The sequence below is a fragment of the Rhinolophus sinicus genome, chromosome 1, assembly GCF_057876585.1.
Source record: "Rhinolophus sinicus isolate RSI-liver-muscle chromosome 1, RSI-T2T, whole genome shotgun sequence".
Classification (NCBI taxonomy): Eukaryota; Metazoa; Chordata; class Mammalia; order Chiroptera; family Rhinolophidae; genus Rhinolophus; species Rhinolophus sinicus.
In genome coordinates, this window is record NC_142501.1 from 185779768 (window position 1) to 185792444 (window position 12677).

General features: G+C 34.7%; 1 protein-coding gene across 1 annotated transcript in view; it reads right to left on the reverse strand.

Moving 5' to 3' along the window:
* Positions 1-12677, reverse strand: part of COL25A1 (collagen type XXV alpha 1 chain) — a 437107-nt gene that overhangs the window by 180251 nt on the left and 244179 nt on the right. The gene's annotated exons all lie outside the window — the stretch shown is intronic.

A 12677-nucleotide genomic window follows, 5' to 3' on the forward strand; every position in this document is an offset into this window, starting at 1 on the left:
AAATGGAGAAAATTACAGGTGCTCACTCTCACCTGCACGCTAGCTCTCACTCCAGATGCTCTTAGCTTCTGATCTTTCTGAAGTTTAAAACTACTGCAAAGTTAGAAATGTGAACATGTATCTTTATAGAACCTCAGAATACATTACACTTCTTATATTTTTTGTGTGAAAACTAAAATGTAGGATTCTCTAAAATTAGAAAGATTTTTCCAAAAGAATATATTTTAGCATTGTGGCTGAGATTCTTTAACTCCTATGGTTGTTCTACACATGACACTTTTCCTGTCTATCATTAAAATGTGGCATTTCTGCCATCACACTAAACAAATAATTTTAGCATGTGTGCATACATTTATATGTTATTATACACAAATATACATTGTGTTATGGATTTTATGTTAGTGACAATGAGAACAATTAGTAAATGATGGTAAAATGAAAAAGTTGATTTTCACATGAGCGTTGGAAAGCACATAGCATCAGGAAACTCAGATTACCTTCACATGTGATAAGAATTTCAGGTGTGTATGGTGTGTGTGTGTGTGTGTGTGTGTGTGTGTGTGTGTGTGTGTGAGTAGGAAGGGTAGGGAACATGAAAAAGAGGAATGGAAGTGGGTTGGTAGGGAGGTTTTTCAGAAAATCAATGTATTTCAGTAATTCTCCCTGAAACATGGATTACACAATGCAAGCCTGACAAATCTTACCCAAGATTCTAGGACTGCCTACACTCAATGTGATGTAACAAACGACTCACTAGTAGACACCTAAAGTACCCGCAAGAAAACAGTCTAGCAGCTGAAGTCTTGTAGTCATGGCAATAGAGACATCTGGCCACATGAGGGAAGTGATCAGAGAAGTGTCAGTGGGCAGGGCAGTGCCCTCCTACCTGTGGGAGTGCAGAGCACAGAGAACAGACAAGAGCTCAAGAGTGAAGCCCACTCAGAAACTCCCTGTCACTGAGGGCACTGGGTGATAAAGCCTTCTTCACAGAAAAATTGCCAAAAGAAATATTTCAGAATTTCTTCAAGTTGCTTCTGAGCAGTTCATTGAGAACTACAATGATTATCCTTCATTAGTAGACATTTTTCTAGTCTATTCTAATGTATAGATAGGGAATATTACTAAGAATCAAATGTGAACGCTAATTTCTTTCGGTTTTCTAAAATGCACTCTAAATTAGAAGATGTAAATTGTGACTAAGGCTCACAAAATACAACTTAAGATGAGTTTTTAAAAATGGAATTCCTGAAAAGGACCTTTTCCCCAAGCAAATCACCAAACTGTTTCTATATAAAAAAAACACAAAAAACCTGAATCTACTATAATCAAGAACCATGCCAAGGGAAATAGTTAAATCACAGAAATACTGAAGTTTGGAACCAACACACATGTAAAGATGGAGAATGCTGAGTGCTCTGAGTCAACAGCTCAACGCAATGCCCTCCAGGCAGCTAAGGCACCAGCGTGAAGAAAAAGAAACAGCAGGAGGAACTGACTTTAAAAAGTGGTAATCAGAACAGCATGGTGGGAAGCAATTAGCCAGTAGCTGATGCCTGACAGAAAAGTGTTCAAAGCAAGTTGAAAGTTTTGTGAGGCAAGTAAACCACAATGGAACATGATAAATGAGACGATGTATCACTGGAGTATGTATTGTTACATTAGGCAATTAAAGAGCAATATTAACCATTCTTTGTTAGACTGTTATCACAATTATGGTTGCCAGAAAGTGCTAACACTCTTCTCTAAATTGACAAAGTCATTTAGATTCCTGACAGAGGCAATTAGTTTCACTACATGATACGTTTTTATGTATGATAACACTGTGTCATTCCTTTTCAGATGGGACAAGTGCTGTTTTTCCATTAACACATGTACAGATAGGCAGACAAAATTGGCGCTTACAAAGTACAATCTTACTTTGAAATACTGGTTAGGATAACAGAACCACGTATACTGTTACTATGATAAATTTGAAATTTAAAAAAAATCTTTCATTTACAAAATCTTGAGGGAATATTAGTATTGATCATGCAACTTTAATAGGTGCTACCTCTGCTTCAAGGTAATTTGAAAGAAATTACTTCAATAACTTAGAAACTCTTCACTAAGAAACCCAACCTTGATGACCACCATTAGTACTTACCCTCAATTCAGATTTATTTGATTCTCTTGAATTGAAAGAAAATACTTCAAAACAATAATTTCTATGTTTTGCATTTTGGAACCCTTACTGCCTAAAAAGAGCATTTGAAGTTGATTAATTTCATTATCTCTTGAAGTATCTGAAATCCACACATTTGGATGTCAAGCGTATTTTTCCCTCAGGTGAAAACAGCACGTGGGCATCCAGGTAAAGCTTTAGAACATCGGAGGAACTCTGGCAACAGGATTGTCCTGGTGGCAGGAGGTTTGGAGGAGCAATAGAAATCCTCCCATGGAATCATCTCCTCATTGGGGTCCTTAACATCTCAAGAGTCGCAGTTTGACATAGAATCTGTTTCAGTAAGTGGAACACATGCACTCTACACTTGCAGCTCCAGGAAGCAGGAATCTTGCCTATTTTCCCTGCACCGTGAATGTGTTCACATTTAATGCCCAATATCCCAGTGCCCAAGTTACAAGCTGTTTCAGAAACAATTGTTGAATGGGTGAAAGGTGAGAATATTTTGAATGGTCCAAAAATGGTTTGTAATGTTTTTATAGAACTGTTAGAAAGTTTACTATTCTTACATCATAGGCTTATATTTTAAAATGTGGTTTCTCAATCCAATAATTTAGAAAGGGGGCTCTTGAATTCTGGTCATTGCACAATAAACACATCCATGCCACAGAGGAAGTCTCCCCACTCACTGGAATTGTATTCAGATAATAGAGATGGAATGGAGGCAGGCAAAGACTACAGAGGCTTCACAGGATTTTGGTCCTTTACACGTGGCACAAAACAAAAGCCATGAAAAGTCTATCCTGAAGAAAAAATCACTTTCTAGTTTAATTAAGCTCCCACATCCAATTAATATGAGGCTATTACATCAAATTACTTTGATAATTATAAAATGCTATAAAATTTAGCATGGCAACTTAAAGTTGGCTATATATCCAATACCAACAATTTATTCAACTAATTCAAATTTAGATAAAGTCTATAAATCTTAAAAACCAATTAATATGCAAATGGTATACTATAGAGAAGAGCAATTGAACTAAAGCATTAAGGATTATGTGTATTAATTTTAAAATGGCTTTGTAAAGACTGCATAATCTCACAATGTATAAGCTGCTCATGCTTCCAAGGACTCCCACATGCTTCACTGAAATAAACATTATTCATAATTTATATTGCTTAATGTGTTACCCTACATGATATTAGTAATTTTCACCTTAGCTACAGTCACATAATATTACTTAGATAAGGGTATTTCAATTTAAGAATTTTTTTTGAAAAATACTTAAGCCTCACTGGTTTTCATTCTGTAGAATAAGAAGCCATATTCTAATCTCGAGGAAAATACACAGCTATAGTCTCAAGCCTGGAGGATATTTCATTTTTAAAATTTGAGAGACAAACAAAGAGAGCGAGAACAAACATGTAAATGGTTTTGTTGGGTTCACGTAAAGAAAATAAAAATTGATTCAAAACTTGGAAGATTTCTTCCATGTTTACCTTTCATAAATAAATAACTATATTTAAAGATTTAGTCTTATACTTAAACAGGTTAACAAGTTCTTCCCACAATAATTAAGAAACATTATTATATTTTCTAATGCAATACCATATTTTTCTTTCCTGTAATTAAATGTTCATAATGGAAACAAGAAAAGAATTTTATATGTGCTTTTTTGTCATTAAAAATTGCTCACATAGAACATAAGAAAAAGACTGTTATTTATGCATTAACTAACATTAAAATTCATTGAATACCTCATGTCCCACTGAGGTCAATTCAAATTTTTGCTATTATAAATGATGTTTATATCTTTCTTTATAAACATTTGACTATATCCCTGATTACTTCCTTATGATTCAACACTGAAAATGCAGTGTTATTCCAATTATGAAATTTATATACTTTATTTCTTTATATTATAGTATATAAAATACAGATTATACATTTTCTAGGATATAATTTTACATATATATATATGCATATATATATTTACTCTGAAACATATTTGTTAATCTACCTATGTGAAGAGAAGAAAGAAGAAAGGAGAGAGAGAGAGAGAGAGAGAGAAGGAGGGAGGGAAAGTATAAGAAAATAGTAGTTATTTCTGAGTGTTGGAATTATGGGTAATTATTTCTGTAGAGTTTTCTATACTTCTCAAAATTTTACTAGTCCCATGTCTTGATATAAAAATATTTATCACATGATACCTAATTCACTGCAGAAAACTTTTAAACAGAATCTTGTTAATTTCTTTCCATACTAGATCCATTCACTTAAAGATCTATGTCAGTGATTTCAAATACCATTTTCCAACTTTTTCTCATTTCAGGGTATTTTTACATTACTTGAAAGAATGTTGCAAAATTTATAAAACTATTCTTCAAAGTTCAATAAGTAAAGGTTTTTAATTCACTTTTTGTGCATGCCCCATATCACTTTTAAGAGTAGATTAGTAGTAGAGACAGGGGCAAGAGAGTTCCAGAGGCAAGCACCAATTATGATAGGAGGCCATGGCTCCCTACTAGGCAGCTTGTTGGAAACTTCACTGCTTTGTAAACCAAAATATTTGATTTGGGGATTCAGCTGTATTATTTCATGGAGTTATTTAACGAACTTATGATCTTAGCTATAAATGTTTATCAAACTCCTAAACATGACTAGTCCCCTGTTATCTACGCGAGATATCTTCTGAGACAACCCCCCCAAAACCACAGATAGTACGGAACCCTATATATACTATGTTTTTCCCTATACATATGCCTACACTAAAGTTTAATTTATAAATAAGGCACAGTAATAATAATATAATAACAGTAATAACTGTAGGTCAATTATAACAATATGCTGCAATAAAAGTTATGTGAATGTGGTCTTTCTCAAAATATTTTTATTAAAGTTTATTGGGGTGACAATGGTTAGTAAAGTTACATAGGTTTCAAGTGTACAATTCTGTAATACATCATCTATATATCACATTGTGTGTTTACCATCCCAAGTCAGTTCTCCTGCCATCACCATATATTTGGTCTCGTTTACCCTCATCTACCAACCTCCTTCCCCCTTACCCTCTGGTAACCACTAAACTATTGTCTATGTCTATGAGTTTTTATTTGTTTGTCTTGTTCCTTTGTTGCTTTCAGTTTTATATACCACATATCAGTGAAATCATATGGTTCTTGACGTTTTCTGTCTGTCTTATTTCCCTTAGCATAATAATCTCAAGATCCATCCATGTTGTTGCAAATGGCACTATTTCATCTTCTCTCAAAATATTTTTTGTACTGTACTCAGCCTTCTTGTGATGATGTGAGATGATGCAATGCCTATGTAATGACATAAAGTGAGGTGGAGACACTGGACAAAGGGATGATTCATGTCCCAGGCAGGATAGAGCAGGATGGCTCGAAATATCATCACGTTACTCAGAGTGCTGGGCAATTTAAAACTTATGAATTGTTTATTTCTGGAATGTTCCATTTAATATTTTCAGACCACAGTTGAACATAGGTAACTGAAACTGTGGAAAGTGAAACCACAGATAAGGAGAAACTACTGTATATATCCAAGTCTTTTCACCAATGAGCATGGAATCAGAAAAGACTAACAAGGTATAAATAAATGAAAAGTTTTATAAACATATATTTTAATAGGATACAATAAACATATGGAATACATGTGAGAAGAGACACCTAATCAGCTTCCATAGTTTTAAAAACACATGCCTTCTAAAAGAATGCACAGGCAATTTTTACTATCCTGCCAATTTTTTATTGCATTGTATATAATGAATAATTTGGTTTCTTCAATGTTTATCAACATCTTTAGAAGTATGTTACTTTATTGCTCCAAATAAATACTGGAAGCCAATGTATAAACATCTCTCAGTATGATTAATTTATATAAGTGCCCAATTTAATTTTTCTAAATATTGTACAAAACAATAGACCTGACTGCTCTCTGCAGCTGTCTGTCTTAGTTTGTGTTAATAAATGTGTGTTAGCAGAGCCAATAAATTCATAATTCATGAGCTACATAATGCTTACTGCTCCAGTGAGACAGAGCCCCAAAAGCGAAAACCTATTTTAAAATTGGGGAGAAAGGAGCAGCTCTTCAAGCTGACAAGCTTATGTGCTTTAGGGACCGAGATGTTTGAGGCTGCATCATAAAAACTACCAAGAGGTTTGTGATACAGTAACTGCAAATTAGGGGTCAATTCTCCCACTTTGTAGTTGAACAAAGCAAGTTTCAGAGAGGTAAGGTAACATTCCTAGAGACACACAGTTTCTAAAAGGGGAAACTGAAATATGAACATGGATTTGTCTGACTTGAACCCTGTTCTATTCTCATGTGCATCATGTTGGTGGTTGAAGCCATGGGCTTAGGTAAGATTACCCAGCAGAAGCAAGTAGGAGTGATGCTTAACTCTTTTTTGAATTAGATAAAAGCTGTAGCTGCTCTACTTAGAAATATACGCACATGAAACACTTAAAATTTTGCACACACACACACACACACACACACACACACACACACCCTGAAGTCTATCCATGGATTCTCTAGTGAATATTTCACTCCAGGTTAAGATCCCCTGGGTAGAGAAATACAAACATTTCAGGAGTAAGAGAGGAAGAGTATCCCAAAAGGAAATTGAGGAGGAAAAGAATTAAGAACAACAACAACAAACTCGAGTTAAAGAAGCCAGGATTTAAGAGAATTTCAAAAAGAAACTTAAATGAGGACTGCACAGAGTCTTGAAAGGGAAGTTCAAAGCTTTGTAGGACTACCTCAAGAACCAAGAAAAATCACAAATAAACAATCTAGCTCTACACCTAAAGTAACTAGAAAAAGAAACAACAAAACCCAAAGTAAACAGAAAGAATGGATCCTCTTGAGATTAGTGGTTGAATTTAAAATGAAACCAGTTAACAGGGTTACTTTTCTTCACCTGTTTAACAGGGTTACTTTTCTTCACCTGTATTCAGGACGTGGGTACAGGTGCAGCGTATAGGGTGAGTTGTATGTAGTTAGGCTTGGGGTTTCCCCGGGACAGACCAGAGGGAGAGAGCAAGGAGACTTCAGGTTATACAAGAACATGGTTATAATGATGGACCATGGCTTGTACCATATTTTGCTGTTTATAATGCACACCCACATTTTGGGCCCAAACTTTCAGGGGAAAAAAATCTTCCAATTTTTTTATGTCAATTTTTATTTGTTTACATTTAGGTACTTGTTTTATGTATTAAAAAGGAATTTTAGCATTTATTTTTTAACATTGTGGTACACGACATTTTATGTAACACATAATTACAAAACACAAGAACAGATACAAGGTACAAGACATTTTACGTACTGGTAACAAATTTACCATATTTCAGCATCACAGAAGGCTAAGAAGTCTTCATCGTTGCAAGTTCATCATAAGTTCAACGAAACTGATTCTCGTACTCCAGGGTGTTATTTTGCATATGGATATCGTTATCAATCTCTCAAGTTACACTTTTAACTCACAAGCATAAATAAAAGAATTAAAAACATGTACATAGATACAGAAATAGTGCTACACATGTATAATGTGCATCCTCATTTTTCCCTCACAAATCTGGGCCAAAAAAGTGTGCATTATACACTGCAAAATACGGTAATCTGTTAAGGAGGGAAGGGGTGAGGCTTTGGGAGGTGGGAGGCATAGGGGATAGTGGTCTCCATTTCTTTGTCAGACATATTTGTTATTCCTTCTGCATTACTTTTGTGATATTCCCACTAAACTATATTTAATAAGTTCAACTGTATCAATGCTTTTATCAATTAGCACAACATCTGATGTGTTGATCTATTATTATAGTTTTCGTCACTACTGTTTTAACAGTTTTTCAAAACACGTTTTTAATTTATTTTAGCTATTTTATATTTATATTTTTAAGGCCTACTTGTAAAAATATAGTCTCAAAAACAGTACAACAATAATAAAGATAGTATTACATATATTTATTCAATAAGGACTCAAAAATCATTGGAAGTATAATCATGCAAAATATGTTGCCTAAAAGACTCTAAATTTTTCTACAATTATTATTGTCTTTAGACATTGTTGATGATGAGCTATCATAGAATTTATATGAATCACCCATTCCTACATTTTCTGTAACAAGGCCAAAGAAACTGTACTAACCAAGTCACAAAACTTTAAGGGTTACAGTGGCTATGTAAACACGGTGCCACTGAAATGCCAGAGGAAGAAATATGGCACTCAGAACACTCAGGCAGTTCCAGCAGGATGGACTGATCAAATTGTAAAACCCCACTTTCACTCTTTCAAAGGTAACGACATCTCATTTTAACCAAATCAAGGCTCAGACCTGGCAGTCAAAGCCCTTGGCAGCCTCTGGAGAGCCCTTTGGCCCTATGACTTCCCTCCAATTGTTACAGGCTTTCTTCCCTTGGTTCACACTTGCTCTTGCTAAGGTGACCATTCATTCCATTTGTCAAAATCCCATCCAAGCTTTAAGGCATTCACCTCTTCCAAAAGATTTGCCTGCTTTCCTATAGCCGATGGAAACTTGATTTCTTCTGAATACCCATAGATGGTTTTCTTAATACTTTTATGACATTACGTTCTGCCTAACATTATAGCTATTGATATCTTCTCTCTCCTATTAAATGGTATGTTCCTTGAACAGCTAAGACTTATGGTGCTGGGATAATATGCCAAGCACTGTGCTATTTGTTTTGTGGACATTATGGGTACCATTATTAGCCCATTTTATAGTTGTGGAAACTGAGACGGAGCAGTTAAGGGACTTGCCCAAGATCACACAACTAGTACATGGAAAGATGAAGATATAAATTCAGTTCTATCAGATTCCAGAACCTACATTTGAACAATTATGCTATACTACACCTTGGACAGTGAAGAAACACATACAATAAAGTTTTGATTTTTTTTTAAATTCACCCTTATATGAATTTTTATTCAACCAACCTATGAAATTCCAGGCACTGTGGTAGTGTTAGAGAAACAAGGAAAACACAAGGCATGGACACTTCAACAGGGGAATTTATAGTGACACAAACAATTCTGAAAAGCTAATACATTCTCAGATTCCCATACTTTATTGGGCTTTTTCTTCCCAAGCAACTGGAAGACCTTTGACAAAGGCTCAAATTGTGAAAACTAGTTATAGTTCTCTTTTCTCACTGCAATAAAATTAATTGTATTGAACAGTAAACCACCTTAATTTATTTTAACAGGTAGTTATATAGTTAATGATACTGGGACTAAATTAGATACTGTAAGTCAAAAGAATACTGAATACGTTTCACTTCTTCTATACTATAAATGTGCTCAGTTGAGACAGGAAGTATAACTTAGCATTTTAGAGCCACTAGCTAAATTACCTCTATTGATGAGGCTCGGCAGGTTCTTTCGGAATGATTCGAAATAACAGCTGAGGGATAAAAGATACCCTTTGGTGGGCCGCAGCCACAGCGTGCTCAGAGCCTACTGGGGAGAGAATAAAGCACAAGCTCCCATGCATGAATGGTTCTATGTCTTGCCTGGAGCATGGCTGACTGACCATCCCTGGAATTGTATAAATGAAAGGAAGTAGGCCAAGGTACTCGTTTGTATTAATAATTGGTATACATGAAGTAAATTAGTCTATCCCACCAGGCCCTTCCTAAAGGGGTGGGGAGGCGGTACAAAACTCCAGGAATAAAGTCTGCTAAAGCAATCTTTTCAAAGCTTTTGACAAACTGCAAACCTCAGCCATTTTTTTTCCCTCATTGAAAGGAGAATTCAAGGAGAAGTTTCAGTTCAGTTCACACACATGCACACATGCGCACACACGCACACAGAATGTATAGGTGTATGAGGCATGAACTAGGACATGAGAGTTATGTAGTACTGTCCTTATTCACAAAGGAAGTCAAGGGACCTGGTTCTGCCATTAAGAAGAGGGAGGATTTTTCATTGATGTCAGAGGGCAGGTGTAGTGCAGTTCCGGGTTCCTTTAGCTCTTGTGTATATTCCCACGTGAACAATCTGCGTACAATGGAATCTGGTCTCCTTATTTGTACAGCCATATTGCGATTGCAGGCAAGAACAACGAAAAGCAGTCCCAATCGGAAGACAGACGTCAATTCAACCAAACCATGATTCAGATTTTCAAATTTTTGAAGGAAACAATAAATTTGAAAACTCTTTGCTTTCTGATCTTAGAGAACAGAGTTTAATCTGCCTTTTTCCTGGTGTAGAAATTTCCCAGGATTCGAAATTTTTCTTTCTCTTTCATGAAGCGCCTATAGTAGGTAAATAATGAAAAATATCAAACCCATTTAACAACGCTGTAGAATCCATTTTCTTCTAGACGTTGTTGGGAAAAAAAACATAATTTGTTTTTGCAGCAATATCCTTTTCAACAAACATACATATCATTCAATCTTATATCATTTTATAACATATTTTTAGTCTTTCACTTACACAAATATTAATTTTGCTTAAATAAGATTTGACTCCAAACCAATAAAATCAAAGTTTATAAATAATGCTAAATTATTAAAATATTTTAATTCAATTCAATAGTAAATAGATCCCCAAACTTTCTCTTAACTCTATTTACACTTCAATCAAGGGAAAACATATGGAATTAAAGATGAACAAAGTAGAGTTTTAACTAAAGTAATTAAAGGATAACACTTAAAAGTAGGAAATAGATTTCCTTCATGGTATTATTCTATTTCTTAATCACACAAGTATTTAAAAAACAAAAATGTAAAATTTTATGGCTGACTGAAACCTGAAAGACATCTTTATCTGAAAGTCCTTATTTTTCTTAAGAAACTGAAACTCCATGTGTAGAAACAGAATGCACATGGCTAATTCATCTTGAGCATCACTCAAGAAATACACTTGATGTGGTTTATGTCATGATGATGAGAACACAAGAAACTGTGAAAAATGTCATTTCTGGAAAATTAGTTGGCTATAGTTCAGCAAGAGACGAATCTTTGTAACAGATGTGATATGATGACTTTGATGAATTGAATGTTTTAAAATATGGAGCATTTTAAAAATATTCCCTTAGAAATAAATTAATTTAAATAAAACATACTATGTACCATTATTCATACGAGGTCTGCCAATTAAGCTTGCAAATTCATCCTAGAAAAAGTGCTACATACCTCACTGCTGAATATCACTACAGTCACCTTCGAAGTACTCCCCTTGGGAAGCTATGCACCGATGCCAGTGCCTAGCTCACCCTTCAAAGCAATTTTGGAACTCTTTTTCTGGAATGGCCATCAGAGCTGTCGTCATAGTACCCTTGATGTCCTGAATTCATCAAAACGTCTTTTTTTCACTATTTCCTTTATCTTCAGGTAAGGAAATAAGTCACTGGGGGCCAGATCACGTGAGTAGGGAGGATGTTCCAATACAGTGATTTGTTTACTGGCTAAAAACTCCCTCACTGACAGTGCAGTCTGAGCTGGTGCATTGTTGTGATGTAAGAGCCATGAATTGTTGGCAAAAAGTTCAGGTCATTTTCATCTTTTTCACTCAGCCTTTTCAGAACTTCCAAATAGTAAACTTGGTTAACTGTTTGTCTAATTGCTACAAATTCATAATGAATAATCCTTCTGATATCAAAAAAGGTTAGCAACATCGTTGCAACAAGTTAGCGAACTTAATTATCACACCCTGTATGTCCACTTTCATCACCGTGTTTCCCTGAAAATAAGACCTAGCTGGACAATCAGCTCTAATACATCTTTTGGAGCAAAAATTAATATAAGACCCTGTCCTATATTATATTATATTATATTATATAAGATCCACTCTTATAGTAAAATAAGACTGGGTCTTATATTAATTTTTGTTCCAAAAGATGCATTAGAGCTGATTGTCCAGCTAGGTCTTATTTTCGGGAAACATAGTAGTTCTATGTTAGTTTGGCAATGTCTTCCTTCAAATTCCTGTTCGGGCTCCATTCTTAGTTCATTAATTTAAAAAATGAAGAGAAAACTTGGACTCAATCTCCAATGTTCCCATCAACTAAAATTTTATACTTTTCATATTTATGTACTCTGAAGCCTTCCAGGATTTGAAGATAAAATCTCAGAAAAAGATCCTCTTTTTAAAATCATTTTTTTTCTACTTAGCAGTAAAGTTTGATTTATAAGTCATTCTGACTGAAGAGTCAATATCTTGGTCAATTGCTACAGATTTCTAAACTTGTTAAACTTGCATCATTTCTAAACTTGTCAAAAAGAAACTAAAAGACTTTAAATACCAATATTAGAACTTAGTATTCCACTATGGGGCATTTAGTGTCCTATCAACATATATAGTTGAATGTTAGAAAAGGAGCTGGTTTTACATAAGTACATATATTTATATTGCTGGGCATCATATGATGCCCTTAATGGATACGCCAAACAACCTTTACCTCGTTTTGGTTATAGATTAAAAGTAAGAAGTTTGAAGATCTGTAGTTTAGGATCTTGGTATCC